General features: G+C 37.9%; 1 protein-coding gene and 1 non-coding gene across 2 annotated transcripts in view; one reads left to right on the forward strand and one right to left on the reverse strand.

Annotated features, from left to right (window-relative positions):
* Nucleotides 1-16,550, reverse strand: part of NHSL2 (NHS like 2) — a 239,216-nt gene that overhangs the window by 162,231 nt on the left and 60,435 nt on the right. The window lies entirely within an intron of this gene.
* Nucleotides 9,515-9,621, forward strand: LOC138379264 (U6 spliceosomal RNA). The gene has a single exon (XR_011232043.1). It is a non-coding gene; the product is annotated as a U6 spliceosomal RNA (small nuclear RNA).

Raw genomic sequence — 16,550 nt, forward strand, 5'->3', positions numbered from 1 at the left:
TTCTCTCCTTCATCTGACCTGTAAACCTTATCCTGGGAGGAGAGTTTGCAGGGGAGGAGCTAGTTTGGGAGAGGAGAGAAGTGCTGTTTCTATAAAGAAAGCAAGCTCAGGGCCAAGAGAAGGAAGAGAGAAGGCAGGGAGGGGAGGGGGCAGGGAGTGGGCCTAGAGATGACAATTGGCATGATAAGAAGGGTCTAAGATCATGGAAGGGGGTGGTCATTTGAGGTCCAGGCTTTTTAGAAAAGCAATTGAAGGCATTTACTGATGGAGAGATAGGTAAAGGGAAGAGAGACAGAGACAGACAGGGGAGAGGGGAAGCAGTGTCTAAAATCCAGATGTTCTGGCAAAAGGTAAGAGGCCACACTGCAGATGTACTGGGAAGCTGTGGGAGGAGAGAGGTTGTGTTCAGAACAAAGAATTAAAGAGTAAGATATCATGATAAAAATGTGTCCATGAATGAGGGGGAGAGTAAATCAGAGATATTCAGGATAAGAAACTGAGAGGCCAGGTTTTTACCACAGCGGTGATCATAGTCTCAAAGCAGCCATTCCTCAGTATGCCCTTGGTTATCAGTCCTGAACTTCCTTTGCAAAGGCAAATAGTGGAGTGTCCCCAGGGAACAGATGGATTGGTATCTGCCCCTCCAGCCCTGTAGCCCCACAGCTAGGGCATGAGGCTGTCAGCTTTAGGCACAATGGAGCAGTGGCTGTCCAGAATCAAGACACACACGTGCTGAACAAGGGAGAAGAGAAGTGAGAGCTGCCATGACTGAGTCTTCTCTTTGGGGTCCTGCACATCTTTAAAATAGACCATTCCCTTGATAAAATGGTGGGCATGAGCCGGACAAGAACAGATAAAATTTGGGAGAGAGTATCAAGTCCGAAGAAGGCATCTCCCAGTGGCACAGCTTTATCACACGTTCCATTGAGGCAAGAGTTTCACATCCTGGCTAGCGTTCAGAGAGGGAGAAAGCAAGGCAGAGAGAGAAGGGAAATGAGCTTTTGCCAACAATCAGAATGGAAGGGATCACTAAAGCAGTTCAAAGTCACACCAATGCCACAATCTGCTTTTCTGCATTTGTGGACACAGCCTGTATGTTTCTAGAGACCAGATGAGGGGCTATTTTGTGCTCTTGCCAATATTTAGTGAAGACAGTTTCCTCCTTTTGTCCCTATGAAAAATTAAAATGAAATTTTAAAACCATAGCTGTAGCAGCAGCAGAGAAGGCCCTACGTAACCCACAAGCAGTTCCCAGGGATGAGATTATTTCTCCTGCTCCAGAGATCAGAATGTTTTACACATAATTACTACTGTTTCCCTTCTGATTAACACCTGATTCTGGAGAACAGCTACTCTGCAAAACATCAGCATTTATGTGATAAGCCTCAAACTATTTATTTGGTTTATTTTTGAAATAAGCCTTACATCGTAGCACCATTTCACTGTTCTGTATGCTTTCTTTCCTCCTGAATAAAACCTTGGACTTGGGCTTAATTGAGTTTCTAGTAGAGATAATAAACGGAGAAGCTCCCACCCAAAATTTTTTCCCACTGGAAATATTTTCAATAAGGGAGTAGAACTTCCCGAATAGCTGTGTTGAAAGCTGGTGTTTCTTCCCAGTGAAACAACCATTTCAAGCCTCTGGAAATTGCCTTCAGGGCACACAAGAAGTGGAGAAACATTTATTCAAGAAAATCTACTAAATCTTGGTAGCAATAGTGAGAGTCTATGACATTTGTGCCATGACCTGCTCCAATTCTGCCCCTCTCCCAGCTCCATGTTACAAAAGCACTGTTCTGGACAGGAGTGGCCAAGACAGCAGGGCTCTCTCTTCTCCCAGCTCTCAGTCTGTGGGCTACAGTTTCATCCCAGGAGCATGTCTCATCTTCCCAGCTCATTACTGCAGAAGATCTATTCTGGGTGGGAGTGGCCAAAAGGACTGATCTGCCTCCTCCCACTCAGCCTCAACTTGTAGTGCAGAAGCTCTACCCCAGGCACAGCAGGCCAAAACCATGGGCTTCTATCATCCCACCCCAGTGGGCTCATAGGATGGAGGTTCCATATTGAGAGAGGCAAGTTGAGAAGATGAGGAACTACCATTCCCTCCCCAGTACCCACTCATAGAGCAAGAGGTGTGGTGTCACTCCAGGAAAAGTGGGCACTTTTCTATTTCTAGCTCCAGTGTAGTAGCCTAGAGGCTCCATCAGGAGCAGAACCTGAAGGTAAGCCACGAGGATGGAGAGCTCCACAGAACAGAGGATGGAGAAGTTCATGCCTAAAAGCACTGTTGAAAACAATGGATATCTTGGTATCAGGCAGTTATGAGGGGGCTGGTAGCTTCATGAAACTAGTAGCAACAAGAAAAACGGCAGACCAGCCAGAAGGTTACCAGAAAAAACCATGGAAAGAAATAGCCAAGAAGATGCCTCATGGGATCACACTATGGATCTAGAAGGCTGTGCACATGCACTAGGCTGCACCCACTTCAAGAGCAATCAGAGTAGGACACGGGAAAGACTTGAAAACATTCCCCAAGCCACACACAGCTCAAGCAACAAAGGACACAAGCTTGACTGGCTCACAACCTCTGACCAAATACTGATTGAACAATAAGCTACTCTGAACCAGGGGCCACTCCTAGGAAGCCAGGCTTAAAATTAAATCACACCCATCCCTGGTGATCTGGTGGATTGCACATATGCCTAAGACATTGTCCTCTCAGGAATGACTGGAGAGAGAACTTCTAAGCTACTAGTTCCTGGTTGAACATAGGGCAAAATTGTAAACTCCCTGACCTGTGGAAGCAGTCTCCAAGCCACCCCCCACATACACACACACTCATCTCCAACAGTAAAGATAGTCAATAGAGATTTTGCAATCTGAACAACAACAACAAAATGAACAGAGCCTCAGAGAGACATGGGGCATCATTAAGTGCACCAGCAAATACATACATAATGGTAATACCGGAGGGAGAGGTGACAGAGAAAGGGACAGACAAAATATTTAAATAAATACTGGCTGCAAATAACTCAAATTTGATGAAAAACATTAGTATGTACATCCAAGAAGCTCAATGAACTTCAAGTAGGATAAAGACAGTGATTAGATGTCTCACAGTTGCTGAAATATTGGAATGTTGAAAGGCAAAGAGAAAATCTTGAAAGCTTGAGAAAAATAATTCATCACATAAAAGTAAACCCCAATAAGATAACAGCTAACTTCTCAACAGAAACAATGGAGGCCAGAAGGCAGTGAGATAACATATTCAAAGTGCTGAAATAAAAAAAAAAAAACCTGTCAGCCTCTAACCCCAACATAACTATCTTTCAAAAATGAAGGTAAAATAAAGACAGTCCTGGAAAAAAAGAAATACTAAAAAATACTAAAGGAAGTTTGTCAGGCTGAAAGGAAGTGACACCAGACAGCAATTCAAATTCACACAAATAATCAAAGAACCCTGGTAAAGGTAATTACGTAGATAATGATAAAAGACAGAATTGTCTATTCTCTTAACTGATTTTAAAAGCAATTTCATAAACAATATTTATAAAATTGCATTGTTTGTCATATAATATATGGAAATATAATATGTTTGACAACAACAGCATAAAGGAGGTGGTTGGGAACAGAGGGATATTGGAATAAGGAAATGACACTAGGTAGTAACTCAAATCCACAGGAAGAAACGAAGAGAACCAGCAATGGTAATTAAGAAGGTTAGTATTTTTAAAACTCTATAAATATATTTGTGCTCTCCTTTCTTCTATTAGCTTCTTTAAAAGACATAAGATTATATAAAGTAATCCTTGTAACTGGGTATTGGATCTGTGACATACATGGACATGATATCTATAATAATAGCACAAAAGTGGGAGAGGGAAAGGAAACATAAAAATAAAGTTTCTGTATCTCATTTGAATTAATTTAGTACAAATTTGAAGTAGATTCTGATAAGTTAAGATGTATATTGTAAAAAAAAAAAGGATGGAATTTTCAGTATGAAAAAAAGATGTACATTGTAACCTTAGAACGATTAAGAAAACGACATAAAAAACATAGTTTAAAAGTGACTAAAGGAATTAAAATGCTACACTAGAAAATATTTACTTAATGCAAAAGAAAGCAGTAAAAGAGGAACAGAAGAACAAAAAAAGATGTGAGACATACAGAAAACAAAAAAGCAAAATGGGCTTATGAAACTAAAGAAAAAAGAGCAAACTAAACCCAGAGCAAGAAGAAGCAAGGAAATAAGAAACACAGAGGAAATAAATGAAATAAAGAATAGAAAAATAGAGAAAATCAACAAAACCAAAAGTTGATTATTTGAAAAAAAAATCAACAAAACTGACAAATCTTTAACTAGACTGGCCAAAAGAAAAGTAGAAAAGACTCATCACTACTGATCTTACAGAAATAAAAAGGAAAATAAGCAAATACTATAAACTATATGGCAACAAATTAGCTACCTTAAATAAAATAGACAAATTCCTAGAAAGAACTTCTACAACTGACTCAAGAAGAAATAGAAAATCTGAATAGACTTATAACAAAGAGATTGAATTAATAATTTTTTAAACTTCCCACAATAAAGTTTAAGCCCAGATGGCTTCACTGATGAATTCTACAAAATATATTAAGAAAAATTGACACCAATACTTCAAAAACTTCCAGAAAATAGAGGAGGAGCTAACACTTCCAGACTCATTTTATGAGGCCAGCATTATCCTGATAACAAAGCCAGAAAAAGACATCACAAGAAAACTACAGACCAATATCCCTTATGAACATAGATGCAAAAGTCCTCAACAAAACACTAGCAGACCAAATCCAGCAGCATATAAAAAGGATTATACACTGTGAACAAATGAGATTTATTCCAGGAATTTAAGATTGGTTTAACATTTGAAAGTGAATTAACAATTATTAGAATAAAGGGCAAAAACCATATGTTCATTTCAATAGATGTGGAAGAAGTATCTGACAAAATCCAACACACTTTTATGATAAAAACCCTCAAGCTACTAGGAATAGAAGGAAACTTCCACAACTGGATAAAGGATATCTATGAAAAACTCACAGCTCATATCATATTTAATGGTGAAAACCTGAAACCTTTCCCCTAAGACAAGGATGCCTGCTCTTGCCACTTCTGTATAACATTGTAAGGGAGGTTCTAGCCAGGGCAATTAGGTTACCAAAAAAAAAAGAAAGAAAGAAAAGAAAAGAAAGGAACCACAATGAGATCTCATCTAATTCCAGTGAGAATGGCTTTTATCAAAAAGTCCCAAAACAACAGATGCTGGCATGGATGTGGAGAGAAAGGTACACTTATACACTGTTGGTGGGACGGTAAACTAGGATAACCTCTATGGAAAGTAGTTTGGAGATACCTCAAAGAACTAAAAGTAGACCTACCATTTGATCCAGCAATCCCACTACTATGTATTTACCTAAAGGGAAAAGAAAAAGACGTTTTATAAAAAAGACACTTCCACTCGAATGTTTATAGCAGTGTAATTCACAATCGCAAAGATGTGTGGAAACAACCCAAGTGCCCATCAATACATGAGTGGATTAATAAAATGTGGTATATGTATACCATGGAGCGCTACTCAACCATTAAAATTTGTGATCTAGTATCTTTTGTAACAACCTGGATGGAACTGGAGACCATTCTTAGTGAAGTACTGCAAGAATGGAAAAACAAACACCATATGTACTCAACACTAAATAGGAACTAATCTATCAACACTTAATGTGCACATAAGACTCAAGAGAAATCAAGTAGGTGGGAGGGGGGAAGAGGGGATGGGTAAATTCACACCTAACGGGTATAATGCACACTAACTGGGTAAAGGGCACACTTATCACTTTGACTCAAACTGTACAAAAGCAAATTATGTAACCAAAACGTATGTGCCCCCATAAAATTCTGAAATAAAAAAAGACAAAAGAAACAAAAGACAAAAGAAAAAAAGAAAAGATTAAAAAGGAAGAAGTAAAACTATCTTTATCTGCAGATGACATGATCCTGTATATAGAAAATCCTAACGAAACCATTAAAAATCTATTAGGACTAATAAATGAATTCAATAAGGTTGCAGGATACAAGATTAATACGAAGAAAGCTAATGTATTTCTTTCTATACACTAGCCTGAATAATTTGAAAATGAAATTAAGAAAACAATTTGATTTACAAGGGCATTAAAAAGAACAATATTTAATGATAAATTTAGCAAAAGAAATAAAAAGTTCACACTCAAACTATAAAACGTTGTTGAAAGAAATTTAAAAATATATAAATGAATTGGAAGACATGCAATATTCATGTGTCAGAAAACTTAATATTGTTAAAATGGAAATATGCCCAAACTGATGTACAGATTCAATATAATCCCTAATGAAAACCCCAGCTTTCTATTTTGGAGAAAGTGACAAGCTGATCCTATAATCCATATAGAAATAAAAGGGGCCCAGAATAGCCAAAACATTCTTAAAAAAGAACAGCAAAGTTGGAGGACTCCCATTTTCCAGTATCAAAACTTACTACAAAGTTACAATAATCAAAACAGCATGGTGAGAGCACAAGACTAGAAATACAGATCGATTGAATAGAACTGAGACATAATAAATAAATCCTAAAGTTATGGAGTTATGGTCTTGATTTTTGACAAAGGTGCCAAGACAATTAAATGGGGAAAGAAAAGTCTTTTCAACAAATGATTCTGGACAACCATATAGCCACATGCAAAATAATGAAGTAGGACCTCTGTCTGAGACCATACACAAAAAAGTTAACTCAAAGAGTATAGACAAAATTTAAAAGCTAAAACTATAAAACTCTTAGAATAAAACAGAAGCAAATCTTCATGGTATTGTGTTAGGCACTGATTTCTTACATATGACATTAAAAATACAAGCAAAAAAAGAGAAGACTGATTAAGTTGGACTTCATTAAAATTAAAAACTTTTGGCCGGGTATGGTGTCTCATGCCTGTAACCCTAGCACTTTGGGAGGCCAAGGCAGGAGGATTGCTTGAGGCCAGGAATTGGAAACCAGCCTGAGCAACATACTGAGACCTTTTCTCTATAAAAAAATTTAAAAATAAAAAAAATGAATTGGGCATGTGGTGTGTGCCTATAGTCCCAGCTACTTGGGAGGCCAAGGCAGGAGGAAAGCTTGAGCCCAGGAGTTTGAGGTTGCAGTGAGCTATGATGATGCCACTGCACTCCAGCCTGGGCAACAGAGTGAGACTCTGTCTCAAAACAGAACAAAACAAAACAAAGCAAACAAAACCCTTTTGTGCTTCAAAGGATACCATCAAGAAAGGGCAAAAATAGTTCACATTACATAAATATTCATAGCAGCATTAGTCATAATATCCAAAAAGTGAAAACAACCCAAATGTGTATCAACTGGTAAATGGATAAATAAAATGTGGTATAGTTATAATATGGAATATTACTCAGCAATAAAACAAAGTGACAGGTTCCTCTTCCAGCATGACAGTGTGAGGAGCTCTAGAAACTGTCTAGCAAAACTAGTGAAAATTGTTTTTAAAAAACTAATGATTGACTTCTGGCTTATGGTTTACTATGTAAGGCATTTAGAAGTCACTACTCCATCCTAACAAGGAAAAAGCTGAACATACTGAAAGAACAACTCTTCTTAGATCTATCAGAAAAATCAGGTCACAGGACAAACCACTACCCTCAAAATTGGAGACAGACAGATACAGACAATTACAACTAATGGGAGCAGAGACTCACAAGCACAAACCAGTACTGAGGTAGGAAAACCTGAATTGTAATTGACAAATTATTGGAGGCTCAGTGAAGACAAGTCTGACAACAGTTAGTTAACACCAACTGTCTTATGGGCCATAAAACATACCTTCACAAGTTTAAAGGAATAGAAATCATACAATGTCTGTTTTCAGACCACAATGGAATTAAACTAGAAATCAATAACAAAAAGATATCTGAAAAATTCCAAAATACTTGGAGGTTAAATAATGTACTTCTAAATAACACATGGGTCAAAGAAGAAATCTCAAGAGAAATAAATACTATTTTCAACTAAATGAAAATTAAAATATAACTTGTCAAAAATGTTGGGATGCAGCAAAAGCAGTGCTTAGAAGGAAATTTATAATATTGGATGCATATATCAGAATAGAAGAAAGACCTAAAAACAATCTAAGCTTCTACTTTTGGAAATCAGAAAAAGCAAATTAAATGCAAAGTAAGCAGAAGAAAATAAATAATGAAAATCAGAGCAGAAATCAATGAAATTGAAAGAAGGAAATCACTAGAGAAAATCAACAAAACCAAAAGCTGATTCTTTGAAAAGATCAATAAAATCAATAAGCCTCTAGCTAGGCTAAGAAAAAAAGAAAGAGGACACAAATTACTATTACTACAAATGAAAGGGGGGACATCACTAGAATAATAAAGGAATCAAAAGAATAACAAAGGAGTATTCAATGAACAACTAACTCTATGCCCACAAATTCAACAGCCTAGATGAAATGGGTGAATTCTTTGAAAGACACAGTCTGCCAAAATTCACCCAAAAAAGAAATAGACAATCTGAATAGGCATATATCTATTAAAGAAATTAAATCAGTAATTATTAATAATAACTTTCCAAAACAGCACCAAGCTCAGATGGGAATTCACTGGTAAATTCTATCAAAGGTTTAAGGAAGATTATAAAAATTCTCTACAATCTTTTCCATAAGATAGTAGCAGAGGGAATACTTCCTAACTCATTCTGTGAGGCCAGCATTATCCTAAAACCAAAACCAAAGACATTGCTATTACAAGAAAACATAAGACCAGCATCTCTCATGAGCATATATGCAAAACTCCTCAACAAAATATTATCAAATTGAATCCAATAATGTATGACACGAATTATACATCACAGCCAAGTGGGATTTATCCCAGGTATGAAAGGCTGGTTCTACATTCAAAAATCAGTTCATATAATCAATCCATCACATCAACAGGATAATTAAGAAAAATCATGATTGTACCAATAGATGCAGAAAAAGCTTTTGATGAAAATGCCAACACTCATTCATGATAAAAAAAACTCTCAGCAAACTAGGAATACAGGGGGCATCCTCAAATTAATAAAGAACATCTAAAAAAAAACCTACTACTAACATCACACTTAATGGTGAGAAACAAAGCTTTCCCACTAAGATCAAGAACAAAGGATGACTGTCCCCCTCACCACTGCTTTTCAACATCTTACTGGAAGGTCTAGGTAATGCAATGAAAAATAAAAGGTAAACAGATTTGGAAGGAAGAAATAACTGCTTGTGTTCACAGATGACATGATCATCTATGTAGAAAATCTGAATCAACAAATAAACTTCTGCAACTAATAACTGATAATAGCAAGGTTGTAGGATACAAGGTTAATATACAAAAGCCAACTGCCTTCCTACATACCAGCAATGAATAAGTGGAATTTGAAATTAAAAACACATTACTATTGTACTTGCTTTGCCAGCACATTTACTAAAATTGAAACAATACAGAGAAGATTAGCATGTCCCTGGTGCAAGGATGACATACAGATTTATGAAGCCTTCCATATTTTTGGAGTATGTTTACCTTAAACTCATCAAATTGTGCATATTAAATATGTCCTTTTTATGTCAATCATCAACAAAGTGCTTTTAAAAAACACATTATCATTTATATTGGCACCCCCCAAAATTAAATGCTTACATATAAATCTAACATCATGTATATAAGATGTCTATGATGAAAAATTATAAAACTATGATGAAAGGAATCAAAGTACTAAACAAATGGGGAGATAGTCCATGTTCATGAATAGGAAGACTCAATATTGTCAAGATGTGAGTTCTTCTTCCCAATTTGATGATAGATTCAATGCAATTCCAATCTAAATCACAGCAAGTTGTTTTGTGAGTATCAATAAACTGATTCTCAAGTTTATATGGAGGCAAAAGACACACAATAACCAACTCAATATTGAAGAGGAAGAAAACAGTTGGAGGATTGACACCACTCACTACTATAAAGCTGCAGTAATTGAGGCAGTGTGCTATTGGTGAATGAAAAGACAAATACAACAATGGAACAGAATAAAGAGCACAGAAACAGACTCACATAAGTATAGTCAACTGATCTTTGACGAAAGAGCAAAGGCAATAAAATGGAGCAAGCATAGTCTTTTCAACAAATGCTGCTGGAACAACTGAACATCTACGTGCCAAAAAAATGAATCTAGACACAGACCTTATACCCTTCACAAAAATAAACTCAAAATAAATCACAGACCTAAATGTAAAATGCAAAACTATACACACCTATAAGATAATACCAGAAAAAAATCTAGATGATCCTGTATATGATAATGAATTTTTTAACTTTGATTATAAGGTTATTTATAATTTTGATATCTTAGCTTCATCTAGAGCTTGACAATTTTTCTTAAATTATTAATAATAATTTTAGAGCAGTTTTAGATTGACAATAAAATTCAGTGGAAAGTACAGAGAGTTCCAATATACTCCCTGTCCCCATACATGCACAACTTCCACACTATCAACATCCTGCACCAGAGTAGTATGTTTGTTACAATCAATAAAACTACATTGCAATTTTCTGGTGAGTACATGTGATGCTTGTTTTTCCATTCTTGGGATACTTCACTTAATATAATGGGTTCCAACTCTCTCCAGGAGAACCAAAGAGATGTCGTATCACCGTTATTTCTTATAGCTGAATAGTAATTCATGGTATACATATACCACAATTTACTAATCCATTCATGAATTGATGGGCATTTGGGTTGTTTCCACATCTTTGCAATTGTGAATTGTGCTGCTATAAACATTCGGGTACAGGTGTCTTTGTCATAGAATGACTTTTGTTCCTTTGGGTAGATGCCCAATAATGGGATTGCTGGATCGAATGATAGGTCTACTTGAATCTGTTTAAGGTATCTCCATAATGCTTTCCACAGGGGTTGCACTAGTTTGCAGTCCCACCAGCAGTGTATGAGTGTTCCTGTCTCTCTGCATCCACGCCAACATGTGTTGTTTTGGGACTTTTTGATAAAGGCCATTCTCACTGGAGTTAAGTGATATCTCATTGTGGTTTTCATTTGCATTTCCCTGATGATTAGGGATGTTGAGCATTTTTTCATATGTTTGTTAGCCATTCTTATATCTTTTTTGAAAAATTTCTATTCATGTCTTTTGCCCACTTTTTGATAGGGTTGTTTGATTTTTTGTTGCAGATTTTCCTGAGTTCTAAGTAGATTCTTGTTATCAGTCCTTTATCTGATGTGTAGTATGTGAAAATTTTTTCCCATTCTGTAGGTTGTCTGTTTACTCTCATGACTGCTTCTTTGGCTGTACAGAAGCTTTTTAATTTAATCAGGTCACCAGAAAATTGGTTTCCCTGATCATCACCTAAATGCACATTTGGGAATGCTACCAATTGGATATCAGACTGAGGTGGGGGGCGGGGGGAGGGGATGGGTGTATGCCTACATGATGAGTGCGTTGGGCACCGTCTGGGGAATGGTCACGCTTGAAGGTGCTGACCCGGGGAGATGGGGGGTGGGGAGAGGGGATGGGAGTATAACTACGTGATGAGTGCAGTGCGCACTGTCTGGGGAATGGGTATGCTTGGAGATTTGACTTGGGGGGATGGGCAGTACATGGGCAATGTATGTAACCTGAACTTTTGTACCCCCATAATAAGCTGAAATAAATAAAAAAATAATAATAAAGTTACAAAAGTATTACATTAATGCAAACTGTCATAAGGAATCCTCTTCCCTCCCCTTGAAAGTAAACATTTTAGATTTGGTGTATATCCTTCTAGAGCATTTTATATGTTTGCATAGTTTTTTTAAGTTATAAATAAGACCATGTCACAAGTAAAAAAAAAAAAACTACATTGCAATAACTTTTTAGATCCAACATCAAAGGCACAATGCATAAAAGAATTAATAAGCTGGACTCATTAATGTTAAGAATTCTGCTCTGTGAAAGACACTGTAAGAGAATGAAAAGATAAGCCACAGATTGGAAGAAAATATTTGCAAAAGACTTTTATGATAAAGTACTGTTATCTAAAACATACAAAGAAGGGGATTGGGCAAAGATGGCAGACTAGAAGCAGCCCGTGCATGCTGCTCTCAAGGAGAAAGATCGAAAGTTGCAAGTAGATGTGCACCTATGGATGGACTTTCTTGGAGAGAGCATTGTAAATTATCAGAGAAATAATGGGAGACATAGTGAAGGAGAGGGAAATGGGGTGACCCACTTGGAAAGATTGAAAGGTATCTGGAAGAGGCATCCACATGTGTGGAAAGATAGGAAGACAGAACTCTGAGGCTCCAGGCTCCCCCAGCAGACACTGTGACCTGAGCTGTGAAGGGGCCCCCACCACTATTGAAGACCTCAGGACTGGTCAGGGAGCTGCTGGAAGACTGTGCGGTGACATTGTACCAGACAGCAGACACAGCAGGGACATGGTGGCTTCCGTTCCCAGGCTGCTGCAACTGATGACCTTCTGAGCTCTCAGGTCCAAAGCACCTGGACTAGGGCTTGGCTTTGCTGTAACTACCTCCACACTGCCCCTGCCAGGCTGTGGGGAAGTGTGCAGGGAGAGCAGACACTCTTGCGTACCCCATGACTGGGAGCCAAGCATCCCTCCATTCCACAGAGGATTTGAACAGAACAAGTGCCACTGACATCACTTGAGAAACCCTGTGGTAACTGCCTCAATGGGACCTGCACAGGAAAAGAGCCCTAGCTATCTGGCAGCCCAGCCCTACCCCCGAGACTCCCACACTACCCCTCCCCCCCGGCCCCAAGGCCCTGCCCCTGCAAATCCTGCAGCCATGCCCCCGAGGTGCCCATCCAACTGCCTCACCCCATGGACCTGCCCCTGAGGCTCTTGCACTGTTGCCAGCCCCCAGGTTATGCACCCAGGCTGCCCCACTGCCACCTGGCACCATGGCCACAGCCCTGAGGCCCCAGCGGCTGCCCACCCCAGCTGCCACTGCCACTGCTGCAGGAAGCAATATCCCCCAACACCAGCTTCTATGGGGAGGGACTCACCCAGCCCCCACCCAAGTATCTAACAGTAGCCTGGGGGAACAACCCACAACTCCACACAAAGATCATCCAGCACCAGCTTGGACTGTGAAAATCACAGAGGAATGGGACAACACTGAACAGCTTCAATACAGGTTCTCAGTGCATCCATCCCTCTCCTGCTGGATCAATCTTCCGGAAAAGGACATAGAAGTGCCATCGAGGGACTTCTTCTAAGTAAGAAAGTTCCCAGCATAGGAGAACAGATGTGCCACAAACCTATCTACCCTGAACTGAGAGAAGAGGTTTCAGATGAGAAGACACCAACAAAAAAATTCTGGCAGCATGACAAAGCAAGCTAGTTTGACACCCCAAAAGATCACAATAGATCCACAGCAATGGACTGCAACCAAAAGGAAATTGCTGAAATGTCAGAAATGGAATTCAGAATATGGATGGCAAGTAAGATGGATGGCATTGAAGAGAAAGTTGCAAATCAACACAAAGAAGCCCCCACACACAAAAAAAAATTTCAGGACATGAATGAAAGAAAATGAAAAAGTCACTAACGAGACAAACAACATAAGAAAGGATATAACAGAACTTAAAAGAATGAAAGAGCCATTTAAGGAATTTCAAAATACAGCAGAAAGCTTCAACAACATGCTAGACCAAGCAGAAGAAAGAATCTCAGAGCTTGAAAACAAGACTTTGAACTAACCCAGTTAGTCAAAGATGCAGAAAAAATAATAAAGAAGAATGACCAATCACTCAGAGAAATATGGGACTATATGAAGTGAGCCAATATACAAATTATAGGCAGCCCTGAGGGAGAAGAAGAAAAAGCAAAAAGCATGGGAAACCTATTTGACGGAATTATTGAGGAAAACTTCTCTGCTATCTCCAGATATTCAGATATCCAGATAAAAGATGGTCATAGAACACCGGGAAGATTCATAGCAAATAGGACATCTCCAAGACACATTGTCATTAACCTGGCCAAATTCAAAATGAATGAAAAGAATTCTACAAGCTCCAAGATGAAAGCAACAACTAACCTACAAAGGAAAATCCATCAGGCTAATAGCAGACTTCTCAGCAAAGATCTTACAAACCATAAGGGATTGGGGCCCCATTTTTAGTCTTCTTAAACAACAATGGCCAGCCAAGAATTCTGTATCCTGCGAAACTAAGTTTCATAAGTAATGGAGAAATAAATACTTTTCCAGACAAGCAAACACTAAGGGAATTTGTCACTACTAGACCTGCCCTACAGGAAATACCCAAAAGTGAACAATACAGGGAACAGCACAATGGATACCCACCAGTGTAAAAACACCTAAAAGTTATAGCTCACACCTCTTATAAAATAATAACACAAGCGGGAAAACAAAACAAGGTATCATCCAATGTGATGAACAGAACAGTACCCCACGTGTCAATACTAACACTGAACATGAACGGTCTTAATGCCCCACTGAAAAGACACAGACTGACTGACTGAATGAGAAAATCATAGCCCAAGTATATGCTGTCTCTAAGAAATCCATCTAACTCATAAGGACTCACACAAATTCAAGGTAAAGGGATGGAAAATATATTCCATGCAAATGGAAACTAAAAGGAAGCAGGTGTAGCCACTCTCATATCAGATAAAATAGACTTGAAATCAACAACAGTAAAAAGAAAGACAAATATGGTCATTATATAATGGTAAAGGGAGCAATTCAACAAGAAGACATAACAATCCTAAATATATATACACCCAACACAGGAGCTCACAGATTCATAAAACAAATTCTACTAGATCTAAGCAAAGAAATAAACAGTAGCATCATGATTTCTGGGGACTTCAACACCCCACTGACAGAACTGGACAGATCACTGAAGCAGAAAATCAATAAAGAAACACTGGACTTAAATGGGACTCTGGAAAAAATGGAACTAGCAGACATTTACAGAACATTCTACCCAAAACTACTGAATATACATTCTTTTTATCAGCACATGAAACATTTTTCAATATTGATCATTTCTTAGGCCACAATAAATCTCTTAGACCACAAATAAGTCTCAAAAAAATCGAATTCATACTATGTACCTTCTCAGACCACAGTGGAATAAAACTAGAAATCAATTCCAAGAGAAATTCTCAAATCTACACAAAGTCATGGAAATTAAACAACCTGCTGCTGAACAATCCTTGGATTAATGATGAAATTAAGATTGAAATCTAAATATTCCTCAAGCTGAATGACAAAGGGGACACAAGCTTTTAAAATCTATGGGATACATGAAAAGCAATGCTAAAGGAAAAGTTCATAGCCTTAAATGCTTATATCAAAAAGACAGAAAGATCACAAATTATCAACCTGATTTCACATCTCAAGGAACTAGAAAAAGAATAAACCAAACCCAAAGCCAGCAGAAAAAAAGAAATAATAAAGCTCAGAGCAGAACTAAATGAGATGGAAACCAACCAACCAAAACAAACAAAAAACCCACAAAGTATCAACCAAACAAAAAGTTGGTTCTTTCAAAAGATAAAATCATAGACTACTAGCCAGATTAACTAGAAATACAAAAGAAAGGACGCAAATAAGCTGAACTAGAAATGAAAAAGGAGACATTACAACTGATACCACAGAAATACAAAATGTCATTGTGAATACTATCAAAACCTCTATACACACAAACTAGAGAACGTAGAGGAAATGGATAAATTCCTGGAAACACACAACTGCCTAAGCCTGAATCAGGAAAAAACAGAAATTCTGAACAGACCAATAATGAGCAGCAAGATTGAAGCAGTAATAAAAAATAGCCCAACAAAAGAAAGCCCTGGACCAGATGGATTCACAGCTGAATTCTACCTATCTACAGAAATTATTCCATATTATCAAGAAAGAGGGAATCCTCCTAACTCATTCTATGAAGCCAGTATCACCTTGATACCAAAGCCAGGAAAGGACACAACAACAACAACAACAACAACAAAACTACAGACCAATATCCCTTAAGAACATAGAGGCAAAAACCCTCAACCAAATACTAGCAAACTGAATTCAACAGCAAATCAAAAAGGTAACTCACTATGATCAAGTGGATTTCATCCCAGGGATACAAGGATGGTTCAACATATCCAAATGAATAAACGTGATTTACCACATAAACAGAAGCACAAACAAAGACCATGTGATCATCTCAACAGATGCAGAAAAAGCATGTGATAAAATCCAGCACCTTTAATGATAAAAAACCCCCCAACAAACTAGGCATAGAAGGAATATACCTCAAAATTATAAAAGCCATATATTACAAACCCACAGGCAAAATCATAATGAATGAGGAAAAGCTGAAAGCATTCCCACTAAAAACTGGAACAAGACAAGAGTACCCACTGTCACCACTTCTGTTCAACATACTACTGGAAATTCTACCCA

Source organism: Eulemur rufifrons, chromosome 30, assembly GCF_041146395.1.
Source record: "Eulemur rufifrons isolate Redbay chromosome 30, OSU_ERuf_1, whole genome shotgun sequence".
In the NCBI taxonomy this organism is placed as follows: Eukaryota; Metazoa; Chordata; class Mammalia; order Primates; family Lemuridae; genus Eulemur; species Eulemur rufifrons.